The 16,658-nt window shown below is 39.0% G+C and overlaps 1 protein-coding gene across 4 annotated transcripts in view; it reads right to left on the bottom strand.

Annotated features, from left to right (window-relative positions):
- csnk1g1 (casein kinase 1, gamma 1) overlaps positions 1-13,779 on the bottom strand; it is a 65,966-nt gene extending 52,187 nt beyond the window's left edge. For 2 of the 4 annotated variants that reach the window (XM_061974872.2, XM_061974874.2), the window contains exon 1: positions 13,497-13,774. The gene's annotated coding sequence lies outside the window, so the exon portion shown is untranslated. Of the gene's footprint in view, positions 1-13,496 lie in introns of all 4 variants that reach the window. The other 2 variants (XM_061974871.2, XM_061974875.2) reach the window with 2 other exon arrangements.
- Positions 13,780-16,658: the final 2,879 nt, after the last annotated feature.

Here is a 16,658-nt window from a genome sequence, read left to right as displayed (position 1 = left end):
GTTGGGTGATGGTTTGGGGTGCCATGTCATCTGCTGGTGTCGGTCCACTCTGTTTCCTGAGATCCAGGGTCAACGCAGCCGTCTACCAGCAAGTTTTAGAGCACTTCATGCTTCCTGCTGCTGACCTGCTCTATGGAGATGGAGATTTCAAGTTCCAACAGGACTTGGCGCCTGCACACAGCGCAAAATCTACCCGTGCCTGGTTTACGGACCATGGTATTTCTGTTCTAAATTGGCCCGCCAACTCCTCTGACCTTAGCCCCATAGAAAATCTGTGGGGTATTGTGAAAAGGAAGATGCAGAATGCCAGACCCAAAAACGCAGAAGAGTTGAAGGCCACTATCAGAGCAACCTGGGCTCTCATAACACCTGAGCAGTGCCAGAAACTCATCGACTCCATGCCACGCCGCATTAACGCAGTAATTGAGGCAAAAGGAGCTCCAACCAAGTATTGAGTATTGTACATGCTCATATTTTTCATTTTCATACTTTTCAGTTGGCCAACATTTCTAAAAATCCCTTTTTTGTATTAGCCTTAAGTAATATTCTAATTTTGTGACACACGGAATTTTGGATTTTCATTTGTTGCCACTTCAAATCATCAAAATTAAATGAAATAAACATTTGAATGCATCAGTCTGTGTGCAATGAATAAATATAATGTACAAGTTACACCTTTTGAATGCAATTACTGAAATAAATCAAGTTTTTCAAAATATTCTAATTTACTGGCTTTTACCTGTACATCATACAACAGTACAAAGCTGATTGAAAATGACAAGATTTTATTCAAACAGATGCAACAGGCAAGTGGCTGGAGAGAGACATTTTTGAAAGGTCCTCTCTCTAACTCTTGGTCATTTCCTTTCAATACCTGCTTTCTTTCTGCTGTAAGGAACTTCCATCTAACAGGGGTCTGCAACATGCAGCTCTTGTATCCCTCTGTTGTGGCTCCAGCTATGGTTTATGCTTCTGAGTACTGTAGTCACTATGCTGTCCCTTGAGGTACCGTCATGAGTCCTTCCGACATAGCTCGGTTGGTAGAGCAGCCGTGCCAGCAACTTGAGGGTTGCAGGTTCGATTCCCGCTTCCGCCATCCTAGTCACTGCCGTTGTGTCCTTGGGCAAGACACTTTACCCACCTGCTCCCAGTGCCACCCACACTGGTTTAAATGTAACTTAGATATTGGGTTTCACTATGTAAAGCACTTTGAGTCACTAGAGAAAAGCGCTATATAAATATAATTCACTTCACTTCAAAGTTCTTCATAAAGCGCAGTGTTTTCTGGTGCGAAACCATTACACGTGTCATGTTTTAGCCTGTTAGCTTCCTCTGGCACTGTTCCACTAGCATTCAAAAAAGCGGTTATTCATCCTCTACTCTCAACACTAAGAAAACGGAAATGCTGATTATCGGTCCTGCTCAACACCGACACCTATTTAATAATACCACCTTAACATTTGACAACCAAACAATTACACAAAGCGACTCGGTAAAGAATCTGGGTATTATCTTCGACCCAACTCTCTCGTTTGAGTCACACATTAAGAGTGTTACTAAAACGGCCTTCTTTCATCTCCGTAATATCGCTAAAATTCGTTCCATTTTGTCCACTAGCGACGCTGAGATTATTATTCATGCGTTCGTTACGTCTCGTCTCGATTACTGTAACGTATTATTTTCGGGTCTCCCAATGTCTAGCATTAAAAGATTACAGTTGGTACAAAATGCGGCTGCTAGACTCTTGACAAGAACAAGAAAGTTTGATCATATTAGGCCTATACTGGCTCACCTGCACTGGCTTCCTGTGCACTTAAGATGCGACTTTAAAGTTTTACTACTTACGTATAAAATACTACACGGTCTAGCTCCATCCTATCTTGCCGATTGTATTGTACCATATGTCCCGGCAAGGAATCTGCGTTCAAAGAACTCCGGCTTATTAGTGATTCCCAGAGCCCATTAAAAGTCTGCGGGCTACAGAGCGTTTTCCATTCGGGCTCCAGTACTATGGAATGCCCTCCCGGTAACAGTTAGAAATGCTACCTCAGTAGAAGCATTTAAGTCCCATCTTAAAACTCATTTGTATACTCTAGCCTTTAAGTAGACCCCCCTTTTTAGACCAGTTGATCTGCTGTTTCTTTTCTTTTCTCCTCTGCCTCCTCGCCGGGTTATTCCGGTTCCGGTGACCATGGATGAAGTACTGGCTGTCCAGAGTTGGGACCCGGGGTGGACCGCTCGCCTGTGCATCGGTTGGGGACATCTCTGCGCTGCCGACACGTCTCAGCTCGGGATGGTCTCCTGCAGGTCTCCTGCTGGCCCCACTATGGACTGGACTCTCACTACTATGTTAGATCCACTAAGGACTGTTCTTTCACAATATTATGTCACTCGACATCCATTGCTTTCGGTCTCCCCTAGAGAGGGGGGGTTACCCACATATACGGTTTCTCATAGTCATCCACATCCCTTATGTGGGCTCTGTACCGAGGATGTCGTTGTGGCTTGTACAGCCCTTTGAGACTTTTGTGATTTAGGGCTATATAAATAAACATTGATTGATTTGTTGCTAATAAACAATGGTAACTAGTTGGGAGGGATTAAGTGTTCTTGGAACTGGTGATTTCTTACACGATTTTAATTGTAAACAAAAAAGGCATTTTTGCAAAGGTGGGCAAATGCCTCATGGTTGAATCGCATCAACACAGGACAAGGACTACCTTTGCTGCATCACTGCTACGCAAGGTTAGGCTTTTTTTTAGCCATATGTCACACTACACAAGAGGATTTGAAGGGGGACGATATGGGGCTTGGCGGTATACCAGTTTTACAGTTAACACCGGTATATTTTAGAAAATGATATATATTTGAGACAATACCGCCAGACCGGTATCTTTTGATGTGCCTTCGTTTCGGCCGTTTGCTCTTCTCTGCGCCTGACGGGCAGAGGGCATTCTCTTATAACAATGCACAGCTTGGCCCAGGAGGCACAACAGGTTGTCCAGTAACCAGAGGGTTCCCAGTTCGAATCCTGCTTCATCTATACCCATTGCTGCTGGACACTTCGCCCACATTGCCCTCTGGGTCGCCCACACAGGAAAGCTTCACTGACCAAGATGCTGAATAACAAGCTAGATATTCCCAGACAGGTCCTCAAAAGTATGGTTAAATGCAGAGACAACATGTTGCTCTATATTGTACATGTATTTTCTTAGAGGATGCTAGATAGCATTGAATGTGTTTTTTTACTGCTGCTATCTTCTGTCTTTTGTTTTCATAAAAAATGGATATGAAGTAGTCATTCAGTCAGTACATACGTAAAAATATTTCAAGCTGAATTTAAAAGCCAATGGTTAAATTAGAGCCACTGAATAGGTGTATGCTTCATAGGGCTGGGCAATAAAACAAAATCAATATATAATCGTAAAAGACGCGTAATCAGTATCAATAAAAAATGCGTTCAATAAAACGTTCAATATATTTATTTTTATCAGAAGAAACAGGAAGTGGCAAAGCAAGGTTGGTTGCATTAACAAAGGCACTCTCTAAACGAGCAACGCAGGAAGTGATCATTGATCAGTGGGAGTGACATTCTAACAGCCAATCAGGTAACAGTTGCGCCGTCGTGTTGTCTCGCGGTGGATTCTTTGCATGGAGTGAAAAGAGAAAGTAAAAATGAGTGCTGCAGAGAGTAAAGAAATTGTCAATTAAACAGGAAAAGTCACCTCGACAGTATGGGAGTTTTGTTTTTTAAACAGACCGTAGTCAGACCAAGGCACTTGTAAACAGTAATACTCCACATCCTTAACCGCTCTCACTATTTAGTACAACCGGCACTTAACCTGCAGAAAATCGTTCTTTTCATGTTCCTCTGTTAACATTATTACACTTTGCTTTATTTTGTTACAGTTTATTAAACATTTCTCACGTATTTCTTATTTTTGCACCTCAAGTTTACAAAGTTATTGTTAAGTATTCAATTTGAGTTTAGAATGTTGTTTGCGTTGATTTTTTTCCATGGTTGTGTTTACATTTATTTTCCTTTTTGACTTGGTAGCTGAAATCTTCCTTACCCTTATGTGGGTGGGCTCTGTACTGAGGATGTCGTTGTGGCTTGTGCAGCCCTTTGAGACACTTGTGATTTAGGGCTATATAAATAAACATTGATTGATTGATTGATTGAAATCTTAAATTACTACAGTACAAACCAATATTTAAAACAATGGACCCTTAGCCATGAAAACAGAAAATAATGAGACTAAAACACTAGATGTGAAGCATAAGAAACACAAAACATGCAAAATAGTGGGTTTTCTAACAGTGTGTACATTCATTTTAGTTTAAAAAATAAATAAATAAATAAATAAACAGTGTGTAAAAGTACTTTTTGAGATCACTCAAAAATACCGCCATAATGATAACAAGTGCTAATTTTGGTCACGATATCTGATAGATGAAATGTTTATATTGTTACATCCCAAGTATCAACGGAATTCTGTCTGTACTACTGGGTACTGATCCATGTAAAATAGTTCAATATTTTGACACGTTTGTTGCATGTGACGTCACGTCAGGTTGCAGACTCGGCACCGAGTCAAGTACTTTGAAGGGAAACGAAAATTTATTTACATGTCATGTCTGGTACCAATTAACCTTGATAAATGAGGGATGCCTGTACTCTGTTGCTACAATATCATACAAAAACATTTAATTTTAAAAATGCACAAATAATGGAAAACAAAGTCGACAATATTATCGCCTGTTGTCAAACTGCTTGAGTGAACGTCAGTCAGCCACGGGGGGGATGATGTCAAGAAAAGCGGCTTCCAATGAACTGAAATCAGAACATCTAAAATGTACTTGATGCTGATCACAAACAGAGCCGAGGAACATAGATGCTCCTGAAGGTATTAAGCCAACAAATCTGTTAGCAACTTTTAATTCTATTGGAGAAATAAAGGATTTGAGTGGAGTGATGTAACCTTCAGTGGAAAGAGCAGCCTGAGAAGGGGGCCTGCTAATAGTGCCGACTCTTGCTGTGACAAGCGAGCCACTGTAACATTGACTATGTTTCCGTGCACTAAATTAGTCAGATTTTTCAAATAGTTAGTGTTTTGTATTTTCACACCTACATGTGAAGTCCCAGTGTCAATGTACTCTCTCTCTGTATCTCTAATGGGACTAGGTCATACGCCATGCACCTCCCACACACTGGGGGTCGCTTATTTCCTTTTAGCGCGGATAAATGTATTGCTTTTCCCGTTGACCTATGACGTCACACCTAAACAAGGCATCCTCACAAATCGCTCTTTAATGATCGCAGACATGGACGAGTTCACAGCCAAGTTCTTGTTGTACCTGATGTCTGTTGTAATATTGGCACAGATTAGAAATATTAGGTCTCTATTAGCTATGCTGATGTTAAAAAGCAGACAGGAGCAAGATTATCACCTTATCTTATTATTATCTTAGATTGCGCCACAAACCTGACACTAGTACCAAGAAGGTCCTGAATATTCTTTGGCTTTTAACACTACGTGAGTTGTGTGGTCCTCTGCTGTCCTCTGTGTTTTTTTTAAATACATTTTGATTTCTATTTACTGTTTTAATTGGTTTTACCCTTTAAAATAGTTTTTAATCATATTTATTTTTATATTGTTTTTATATTTATTTATTTTTTGTTTTTATTCAGTCATTGGTGGAGCTAAGGATAATATTTGAATATTGTTTTTAATATTGTTGTGCAGCACTTTGGAAACATTTTTGTTGTTTAAATGTGCTATATAAATAAAGTGGATTGGATTGGATTGGATTGTGGGTACAAAGTAAAGACTGGTGCAAAAGAGTTGGAATTTTGGGACGGAGAATGGAAAGAAAACCTTTAAATGTCTCAAAATTCAATCTATAAACTATGTGGATTACTGGAAGGAGTTTTAAATTGGAAGGAAGTGACCGTTTGTGCCCCAATAGCGCTTCAGATGAGGGTTGCGATTGTTCTGTACAAGTTTGCCAGTTGTGTGAATTGGGAGTTATTGATAAACAGTTTGTAGTGCACAAATGCAGCGTAAAGAAGTTTATGTACAATATTTGTTCGGGAGTCCGAATGAAGCCTTAGCTACCTTTTTAAATAATTCTGTTTCTTCTTTTTTCTCCCCTCGATGCTCTTCAAAATGTTAATTTTTTTAAACACACATTTGCGCTTTTATACTGGAGTCTAAACAGTCGGCTGAAAAAAAAACTGATTTAGAAAAAATACGAAGTCTAGGTGTGTTAATCCGACTTTTCAAAAGCCAAACAATCAGATTGAGGTGTTTTCATGGGTTGTAGAATACTTATTATTAGCCAAATTATTTGCAATATCAGACTAATGTAGTGCATGGTAACGTATACACTGTGACTATACTGGAAGGAAGATGATCTGAAGGTGAGCGAAAATTGCATGCATAACACTAACCCAGGATTTCCACTGGATGCGAAATGGCACGTTGTTGCCACGGCGGCGTACTCTTTCAGTTTTTATTCAAGTCACTATGAACTGGACTCTCACAATATTATGTCAGACCCACTCAACATCCATTGCATTCGGTCTCCCCTAGAGGGTGGGGGGGGGGGGTCCTCTCCAAGGTTTCTCATAGTCATTCACATCGACGTCCCACTGGACTGAGTTTTTCCTTGCCCTTATGTGGGCTTTGTACCGAGGATGTCGTTGTGGCTTGTGCAGCCCTTTGAGACACTTGTGATTTAGGGCTATATAAATAAACATTGATTGATTGATTGAAGTCAAAGTGTCTGTTTCCACCACCCACAGAACTGCATCGTCATGGCGGTGACATTCGGCATCCCTGCGCTAAATATACCCAGAGCTTCTAGATTTGCCTGTCGCCGCAACAGATCCATTCAATTTCGCTAAAATCTGCTTGTGTTGGACAAGAAGTCACGCACACAAAATCAATTATTTGTTTTACTTTCAAAATAAAATAGTCTGTCTTCAAGGCGGATCATTTTTACACTTTGAAAAGGCCTAATGGGTGCAGACGGACATGAAGTCTGCTTTTAAAAGGTTTTCAGTAAAGATGTCCGATATTATCGGCCGATAAATGCTTTAAAATGTAATATCAGAAATTATCGGTATCAAAATTATCGGTATCGGTTTCAAAAAGTAACATTTATGACTTTTTAAAACGCTGCTGTGTACACGGACGTAGGGAAAAGTACAGAGCGCCAATAAACCTTAAAGGCACTGCTTTTGCGTGCCGGCCAGTAACATAATATCTACGGCTTTTCACACACACAAGTGAATGCAATGCATACTTGGTCAACAGCCATACAGGTCACACTGAGGGTGGCCGTATAAACAACTTTAACACTGTTACAAACTGTTAACCCACACCAAACAAGAATGACAAACACATTTCGGGAGAACATCCGCACCGTAACACAACATAAACACAACAGAACAAATACCCAGAACCCCTTGCAGCACTAACTCTTCCGGGACGCTACAATATACACCCCCCACTACCCACTACCTCAACCCCGCCCATCTCAACCTCCTCATGCTCTCTCAGGGAGAGCATGTCCCAAATTCCAAGCTGCTGTTTTGAGGCATGTTAAAAAAAATAATGCACTTTGTGACTTCAATAATAAATATGGCAGTGCCATGTTGGCATTTTTTTCCATAACTTGAGTAGATTTATTTTGGAAAACCTTGTTACATTGTTTAACGCATCCAGCGAGGCATCACAACAAAATTAGGCATAATAATGTGTTAATTCCACGACTGTATATATCGGTATCAGTTGATATCGGAATCAGTAATTAAGAGTTGGACAATATCGGAATATCGGCAAAAAAGCCATTATCGGACATCTCTAGTTTTCAGATGTAATTTCACCTTTTTGACACGAATGGATGAGGGCGTGCTGATTCTGGAGGTCCTACATTTAAGAAGCATACACAGGCAAATCCCAAGCAGCTATATGGGGAACTGTGTCAAATACCAGCTGATACGGGCCGGAGAAGCAGGGGAGTGGTTTGTAGGAGTTGAATGAAATGTATGTATTTGTGTGTGTGTTTACACAACGCTCACCAGGGATGGTGTTACTGTTGTGTTGTTGCATACTACAAAAGTAATGAAAGTTGTCGTTCTGCAAGGCAAAACGGTCTTTTCCACGAGTCAAGTCAATGCCATCACTTAAAGCGCCCGTCTGTGGGTATTGATGGACGGCAAAGCTCGAGTCGTTCCGCGATGTTTACTTTATCACCTGATCACGCGCGGATTCGCCACGTAAAAGTCTGCACTATTTCACAAAAGAACGGCGGTGGGGATTGTCCAACGGCAGATGGCGGTGCCGTTCCGTGGCGGCTACGTTACGCTGCCGTTCTGCATCCTGTGAAAATCAGGGGTTAGTTGTAAACTATGTGGCAGATCAGCTTGTAACAATCTGCATGGAGACGATAGCTTCAATTACAGATAAATATAAATGAGCAAAGTGACTGGAGAGTGAGCCCTTTATCATTTCTAAGCGAACCAAACAAGTCCAACAACACTAGCAAAAGCAAACATGCTGATGCGAGGCCTTGGCATTGATGACAGAATAAAAAGATTCAATATTTCATCTTTGCGTCTATGCACAGACAAACAGAGACCACTTCAGTGAGATGATGCGCTTTGTTTGAAGCAGCGACTATTTGTCCTCAATTGAGCAGTAAAATAATACGACGATGCAAGACACTGTTTATTAAATCACAATTATTGAAATTTAACGATTTGGTGCATTTGCAAACAGCTAAAATTATGTCCAAAGCAAACTATACACCTGCTACCCAAGAATGTACAACAATTCTTCTCAACAAAAGAGGAGAAATATAACCTTAGGGGAAAATCAAATTTAAAACATTTGTATGCGCATACAACACTTAAAACCTTTAGTATACCAGTGTGTGGAATTAAATTATGAAATGGATTAACCAAAGAAATCAAACAAAGCACTAATATGATTCAGTTTAAGAAGCGGTTCAAACTACAAGTGTTCAAAAAGTACACAGAACAAGAATTATACATAAAGGTGGTCCAAAACAAAGATGCAAGACAATGTTTGTTAAATCACAATTATTGAAATTCAACGATTTGGTGCATTTGCAAACAGCTAAAATTATGTATAAAGCAAACTATAACCTGCTATCCAAGAATGTACAACATTCTTCTCAACAAAAGAGGAGAAATATAACCTTAGAGGAAAATCTAGTTTAAAACATTTGTATGCGCGTACAACACTTACAACCTTTAGTGTATCAGTATGTGGAATACAATTATGAAACGGATTAACCAAAGAAATTAAAAAAAAAAAGCACTAATATCATTCAGTTTAAGAAGCGGTTCAAACTACAAGTGTTCACAAAGTACACAGAACAAGAATTATACATGAAAGTGGTCCAAAACAAAGATGCAAGACAATGTTTGTTAAATCACAATTATTGAAATTCACCGATTTGGTGCATTTGCAAACAGCTAAAATGATGTATAAAGCAAACTATACACCTGCTACCCAAGAATGTACAACAATTCTTCTCAACAAAAGAGGAGAAATATAACCTTAGAGGAAAATCTAGTTTAAAACATTTGTATGCGCGTTCAACACTTAAAAACATTTAGTATATCAGTATGTGGAATTCAATTATGAAACGGATTAACCAAATAAATAAAAATAAGCACCAATATGATTCAGTTTAAGAGACCGTTCAAACTACCATATTTCTCGGAGTATAAGTCGCACCGGCCGAAAATGCATAATAAAGAAGGAAAAAAACATATATAAGTCGTACTGGAGTATAAGTCGCATCTTTTGGGGAAATTTATTTGATAAAACCCAACACCAAGAATAGACATTTGAAAGGCAATTTAAAATAAATAAAGAATAGTGAACAACAGGCTGAATAAGTGTACGTTATATGACGCATAAATAACCAACTGAGAACGTGCCTGGTATGTTAACGTAACATATTATGGTAAGAGTCATTCAAATAACTATAACATATAGAACATGCTATACGTTTACCAAACAATCTGTCACTCCTAATCGCTAAATCCCATGAAATCTTATAGGTCTAATCTCTTACGTGAATGAGCTAAATAATATTATTTGATTTTTTACGGTAATGTGTGAATAATTTCACACATAAATCGCTCCTGAGTATAAGTCGCACCTCGCAACTATGAAAAAAACTGCGACTTATAGACCGAAAAATACGGTACAAAGTACAAAGAACAAGAATTATGATAAACATAAAGTAGATTACTTAGAACACACTAACATATTATTTATTAATTCTGGTTTATTGAAACTACAGGAGCTAGTAAAGTTACAGACATTATGTGTTATGTTTAAGGCTAAAAGTAAAACATTACCAGCAAATTTACAAAAAATGTCTGTCATCACTTCTGAGAATGAAGAGCGTAGAAGAAAAGGTAATTTCAAACATCAGTATTCAAGGACAACTATAAAACAAATGTGTATATCAGTGGTGAGGGTTAATGAGGGTAAACTATGGAATTCTCTTTACAACGAGATAAAAGACTGTAATGTAATGTAATGTGGGCTTTGTACCGAGGATGTCGTTGTGGCTTGTGCAGCCCTTTGAGACACTTGTGATTTAGGGCTATATAAATAAAGATTGATTGATTGATTGAAAAATATATTCCAATTGAAAAATATATATAAAGACAGAACAATAAGATCATATGGACAGCCATAAGTGTTTACATTTTGCTTTATATTTATTATTTTACTTATTTTTTGTCTGGTTTTGTATTTGTTTTGTATCATCCCGTGAGGTGTATATTACGGTACTTCTTTTGTACTTCATAAAGATTTGCACTTGTTGTGTTTTTTGTTTATTATTTGGATATATTTGTTTGGTTTGTATGATATCCATTGAACAAGACTATGTATTATGTTGAAGGGGGCAGGAAAATATAAGATTTTTCTTCATCCTGCTCCTTCACAGGCATTGGTGTGTAAATGTGTGTTTAGTTTCTGAGGTTTAATTGTCTATCGATGAAGAAGATGAAAATGAAAATGAAAAATGAAATCTTCAACCCTTTTCATAATTGAGACAAAGATTATATATGTATTTAATATTTGTATGCTTACTATGGTATATTATTTATATACATCAGTATTCAAGGACAACTTAAAACAAATGTGTATATCAGTGGTGGGGGTTAAACTATGGAATTCTCTTTACAACGAGATAAAAGACTGTAAAAATATATTCCAATTGAAAAAAAGATATAAAGACAGAAGAATAAGATCATATGGACAGCCATAAGTGTTTACATTTTGCTTTATATTTATTATTTTACTTATTTTTTGTCTGGTTTTGTATCATCCCATGAGGTGTATATTACTTCTTTTGTTCAGTTTGTACTTCATGAAGTTCTGCACTTGTGTTTTTTGTTTATTATTTGGATATATTTGTTTGGTTTGTATGATATCCATTGAACAAGACTATGTATTATGTTGAAAGGGGCAGGAAAATATAAGATTTTTCTTCATCCTGCTCCCTCACAGGCATTGGTGTGTAAATGTGTGTTTATTTTCTGAGGTTTAATTGTCTATCGATCAAAGATGCACATCAATGAAGGAGATGAAAATGAAAATGAAAAATGAAATCTTCAACCCTTTTTTTATTGAGACAAAGATTATTTATGTATTTAATATTTGTATGCTTACTATGGTATATCATTTATATACATCAGTATTCAAGGACAACTTCAAAACAAATGTGTATAGTGGTGGGGGTTAAACTATGGAATTATCTTTACAACGAGATAAAAGACTGTAAAAATATATTCCAATTGAAAAAATATATAAAGACAGAACAATAAAATCATATGGACAGCCATAAGTGTTTACATTTTGCTTAATATTTATTATTTTACTTATTTTTTGTCTGGTTTTGTATCATCCTGTGAGGTGTATATTACTTTTTTTGTTTGGTTTGTACTTCATGAAGTTTTGCACTTGTTGTGTTTTTTGTTTATTATTTGGACATATTTGTTTGGTTTGTATGATATCTATTGAACAAGACTATGTGTTATGTTGAAGGGGGCAGGAAAATATAAGATTTTTCTTCATCCTGCTCCCTCACAGGCATTGGTGTGTAAATGTGTGTTTATTTTCTGAGGTTTAATTGTCTATCGATCAAAGATGCACATCAATGAAGGAGATGAAAATGAAAATGAAAAATGAAATCTTCAACCCTTTTTTTATTGAGACAAAGATTATTTATGTATTTAATATTTGTATGCTTACTATGGTATATCATTTATATACATCAGTATTCAAGGACAACTTTAAAACAAATGTGTATAGTGGTGGGTGTTAAACTATGGAATTATCTTTATAACAAGATAAAAGACTGTAAAAATATATTCCAATTGAAAAAATATATAAAGACAGAACAATAAAATCATATGGACAGCCATAAGTGTTTACATTTTGCTTAATATTTATTATTTTACTTATTTTTTGTCTGGTTTTGTATCATCCTGTGAGGTGTATATTACTTTTTTTGTTTGGTTTGTACTTCATGAAGTTTTGCACTTGTTGTGTTTTTTGTTTATTATTTGGACATATTTGTTTGGTTTGTATGATATCTATTGAACAAGACTATGTGTTATGTTGAAGAGGGCAGGAAAATATAAGATTTTTCTTCATCCTGCTCCTTCACAGGCATTGGTGTGTAAATGTGTGTTTAGTTTCTAAGGTTTAATTGTCTATCGATCAAAGATGCACATCAATGAAGGAGATGAAAACGAAAAATTAAATCTTCAACCCTTTTTTTTATTGAGACAAAGATTATTTATGTATTTAATATTTGTATGCTTACTATGGTATATTATTTATTTGTTCACTGTTCTGTTACAGAGAACAAGGAAATTGGATACAATTGCTATGGTATGAAAAGGGGTAGGATTAAATGAGCTCTGATTCTTCCTACTCCTTTTCGGACGTGCTGTAATGAACCAACTGGAATTGGGTGATGCATTACATTGTATCATATGCAGGTTCGAAATAAACTGAACTGAAATGTTTAAATGAACCACTGTAAAATAGGGATCATCGTTAAAGTGGAAGGAACACACCGTTAGCTACGTTAGCAACAGGGAACCTGACTAACCTGCCGCAAAGCTACACGTTAGCCACATTAGCTCTCGCCATATCGTCTGGGCCAATTGATTTATAACCTGCCAATACGCGACGAGCACACATTTCTATGACATATTTTCATAAGCGACTACGTGGTTCACAAAGGGTAACGATTGAATGAGATATCCCCCCGCTGGTGGTAGACGCCTTGGCTAACATCCCCTCAGTGACAGCTCCAGCGAGCACAACAAGGAAATTAGCTGCGTTAGCAACGCAAATATTAGCTTTCACACAAATATTACAGATTTGTGTGGGACTGCAAACAAACCCCACCGGGCTCACCTTGGCTGGCGATAAATCCAAAATGCAAAGGACGGGGGTGGGGGACACACACACACGCACACGCCGCGGGTCTTTGTGTTGTTCGGAGGAGAGGAGACGTCGGGACCGGAGGCTTGAGACGAGGCTGTTACTTGTTGTCAGTCATGTTTCGTGTTAGCATCTCCATTCTTCAGCGTTTGTCTGCCTTCTGGTGAGAGAATCGAACGCACCGGAAGCAGAAGGACGGCACCGCCCGCTTCCACTCGCACACTTCCGGGGTCAGACTCAAAAAAAAGGGGGTAAATCAATCACTATGGTCGTTAATATAAATGTAACATATTTGTAGAACTTGGGTTTAATAAACGACACGCTGTTTACTCGGCTTATCTCAGGTTGCGCCAAAACTAACTCGACACTCCTTTTCTCGAAGCTACTTTCCGAGCTCACACGCTCTGTGATGTTCATACAAAAAGGCTTAAACAATGAAATGTTTAGCAAACAATGAACTGGCGACTTTTTTAACAGAGTCAACTATAATATATATAATGTATTAAATCAAATCCCTCAACTTCCTGCGTGACCACTAAAAGAAAGTAAATATAAAATATGCTGTTTACCAAAGGAGTGCAGCTAAATGTTTGCTGGACCTACTTTGAGCTTTACTCTTTCGCTAGAAACAGGTGATCATTAACCCTTGTGTGGTGTTCGGGTCTGTGGGACCCGTTTTAATTTTTTATTAAAAGAAAAATGGTACAATTAATTAAATTTTCAAACTGAGACTCACTGACTTTGGCTCATTTTCTGTGAAGAACATATATCAGAATACATATTTAATGACCACACACCATACACATTTCTATTACATATAAGATGTCCAAGTCCACTGGACCCAGGGCTAATATCCATCCATTTTCTACCGCTTGTCCCTTTTTTTAGGGTCGCAGGGGGTGCTGGAGCCTATCTCAGCTGCATTCGGACGGAAGGTGGGGTACACCCTGGACAAGTCGCCACCTCATTGCAGGGCCAACACAGACAACATTCACACACTAGGGCCAATTTAGTGTTGCCAAACAACCTATCCCCAGGTGCATGTTTTTGGAGGTGGGAGGAAGCCAGAATACCCGGAGGGAACCCAGCAGTTATAGAATTGTGGAATTTGATGTTCTGTATACCACACGCACACACACAGCAGGCCTAGACAGGAGGAGGATAGAGTGTAGGTACACAGAACATCACAGGGTCAAATGTGCGAGAAAATGAGAGCAGACAGTGTTGACAAACAATGTTGCAACCTTGTGTGGGAACCGCAGGTGCAGAAACACAAAAGAAGAATCCCTGTGGGATGCAGAAACTGGCAGAGAAATTTTCCGTGCAACTCAGCCAGCATTTGTGGGTCTCATGGACTCGTTGCATTTTGTGGCTTTTAATGCCTCACAATCAAACACTTTTATGTTAAAATACTGAACAGATGTTTATTGGGATAAGGTAAACATCTGTTCAGTATTTTAACATAAATGTGTTTGATTGTGAAGCATTAAAAGCCACAAAATGCAACGAGTCCATGAGACCCACAAACGCTGGCTGAGTAACAACAATAAGAACATTACACAAGGGTTTAAACACAATAGTGATGTGCGGATTGATACTAAAAAAAAAATTGGTGCCCTCGATACCAGATCTTTATGCTCCAATATTGATTCTCAAATCCAAATATTGTTACTTTACTTAATTGAGATGTCTATCATTAACAGGAAGCAGTATCTAAATCATCGAGATTCTGTCTAAATCCATCCATCCATCTTCTTCGCTTGTCCGAGGTCGGGTCGCGGGGGCAGCAGCCCAAGCAGAGAAGCCCAGACTTCCCTCTTCCCAGCCACTTTGTCCTAACCCGACTCTCGCCAGATCCTTGTAGTTCGCTGAGCTCCACACAAGGATCTGGGATCAAAGGCAATGCACACTCCTTCAAGATAGCAAAAAATAATGAACCAATCAGGATCGCCGGGGGGGATTTCATAGATGTGATGTAGCGCCGAAGCGACTGATTCAAACAATGGCGGCACGCAGCGAGGAGTCGTGACATCGATTCCGCTATTGCAACTGTTTTGTCGAATCTATCGAAAATTTAATATAATATAACTTTACGCTCTGTCGTTATCCAATGTCGGCTGTTCTGTTTTGGATTTTCCAGCGTTGCTCTCATCAGCGTCACGGGTTGATTTCGATGTGAGTGGTTGAAGTAGCACGTCATTCAAGATAACGGACAAGTGGTTTATCCAATCACATACAATTATTTTTTTACAAGGCCCCGCCTTCTGAAATACATCTCCTATTGAGAAGTCCCAGATCCTTGTGTGGAGCTCAGCAAACTACAAGGATCTGGCGAGAGTCAGGTTAACTTCGTCCCGAGGCGTTCCCCGGTAGTCTTCCCAACATGTCCTGGATCTTCCCCGTGGCCTCCTACCGGTCGGACGTGCCAGAAACACCTCCCTAGGGAGGCGTTCGGGTGGCATCCTGACCAGATGCCAGAACCACCTCATCTGGCTCCTCTCGATGTGGAGGAACAGCGGCTTTACTTTGAGCTGCCCCCGGATGGCGGAGGAAACTAATTTTGGCCGCTTGTACCCGTGATCTTGTCCTTTCAGTCATAACCCAAAGCTCATGACCATAGGTGAGGATGGGAACGTAGATCGACCGGTAAATTGAGAGCTTTGCCTTCCGGCTCAGCTCCTTCTTCACCACAACGGATCGATACATTACTGAAGACACCGCACCGATCCGCCTGTCGATCTCACGATCCGCTCTTCCCTCACTTGTGAACAAGACTCCGAGGTACTTGAACGCCTCCACTTGGGGCAAGATCTCCTCCCCAACCCGGAGATGGCATTAAATCATCGAGATCCTGTCTAAATCACTGTTTCTTAACCGTAAGACCCCTTAGAGATCCGCCAAAAAATATTTCTCAGCAGTGGTCCGTATGGGCCGCAGCGGTACTCAGTTGTAATACACTTTCCCACCACTTGTGGCAGTAATGACAAACTCAAACAGATAAAGTCTAGAGCTAAAGTCATGGAGAAGTTTCTTAAGCGCAAAAAATATGACTAAAGTGCTGAAGCAGCAAAAATTAAAATACTTTATTTAAAAATGTTACCAGACACAAAGTATCGGTATTGCCGATACCAGCCA

This window comes from Nerophis lumbriciformis, linkage group LG15, assembly GCF_033978685.3.
Source record: "Nerophis lumbriciformis linkage group LG15, RoL_Nlum_v2.1, whole genome shotgun sequence".
Classification (NCBI taxonomy): domain Eukaryota; kingdom Metazoa; phylum Chordata; class Actinopteri; order Syngnathiformes; family Syngnathidae; genus Nerophis; species Nerophis lumbriciformis.
Note: the sequence above shows the minus strand (reverse complement) of the source record. Positions and strands in the feature narration are given on the sequence as shown.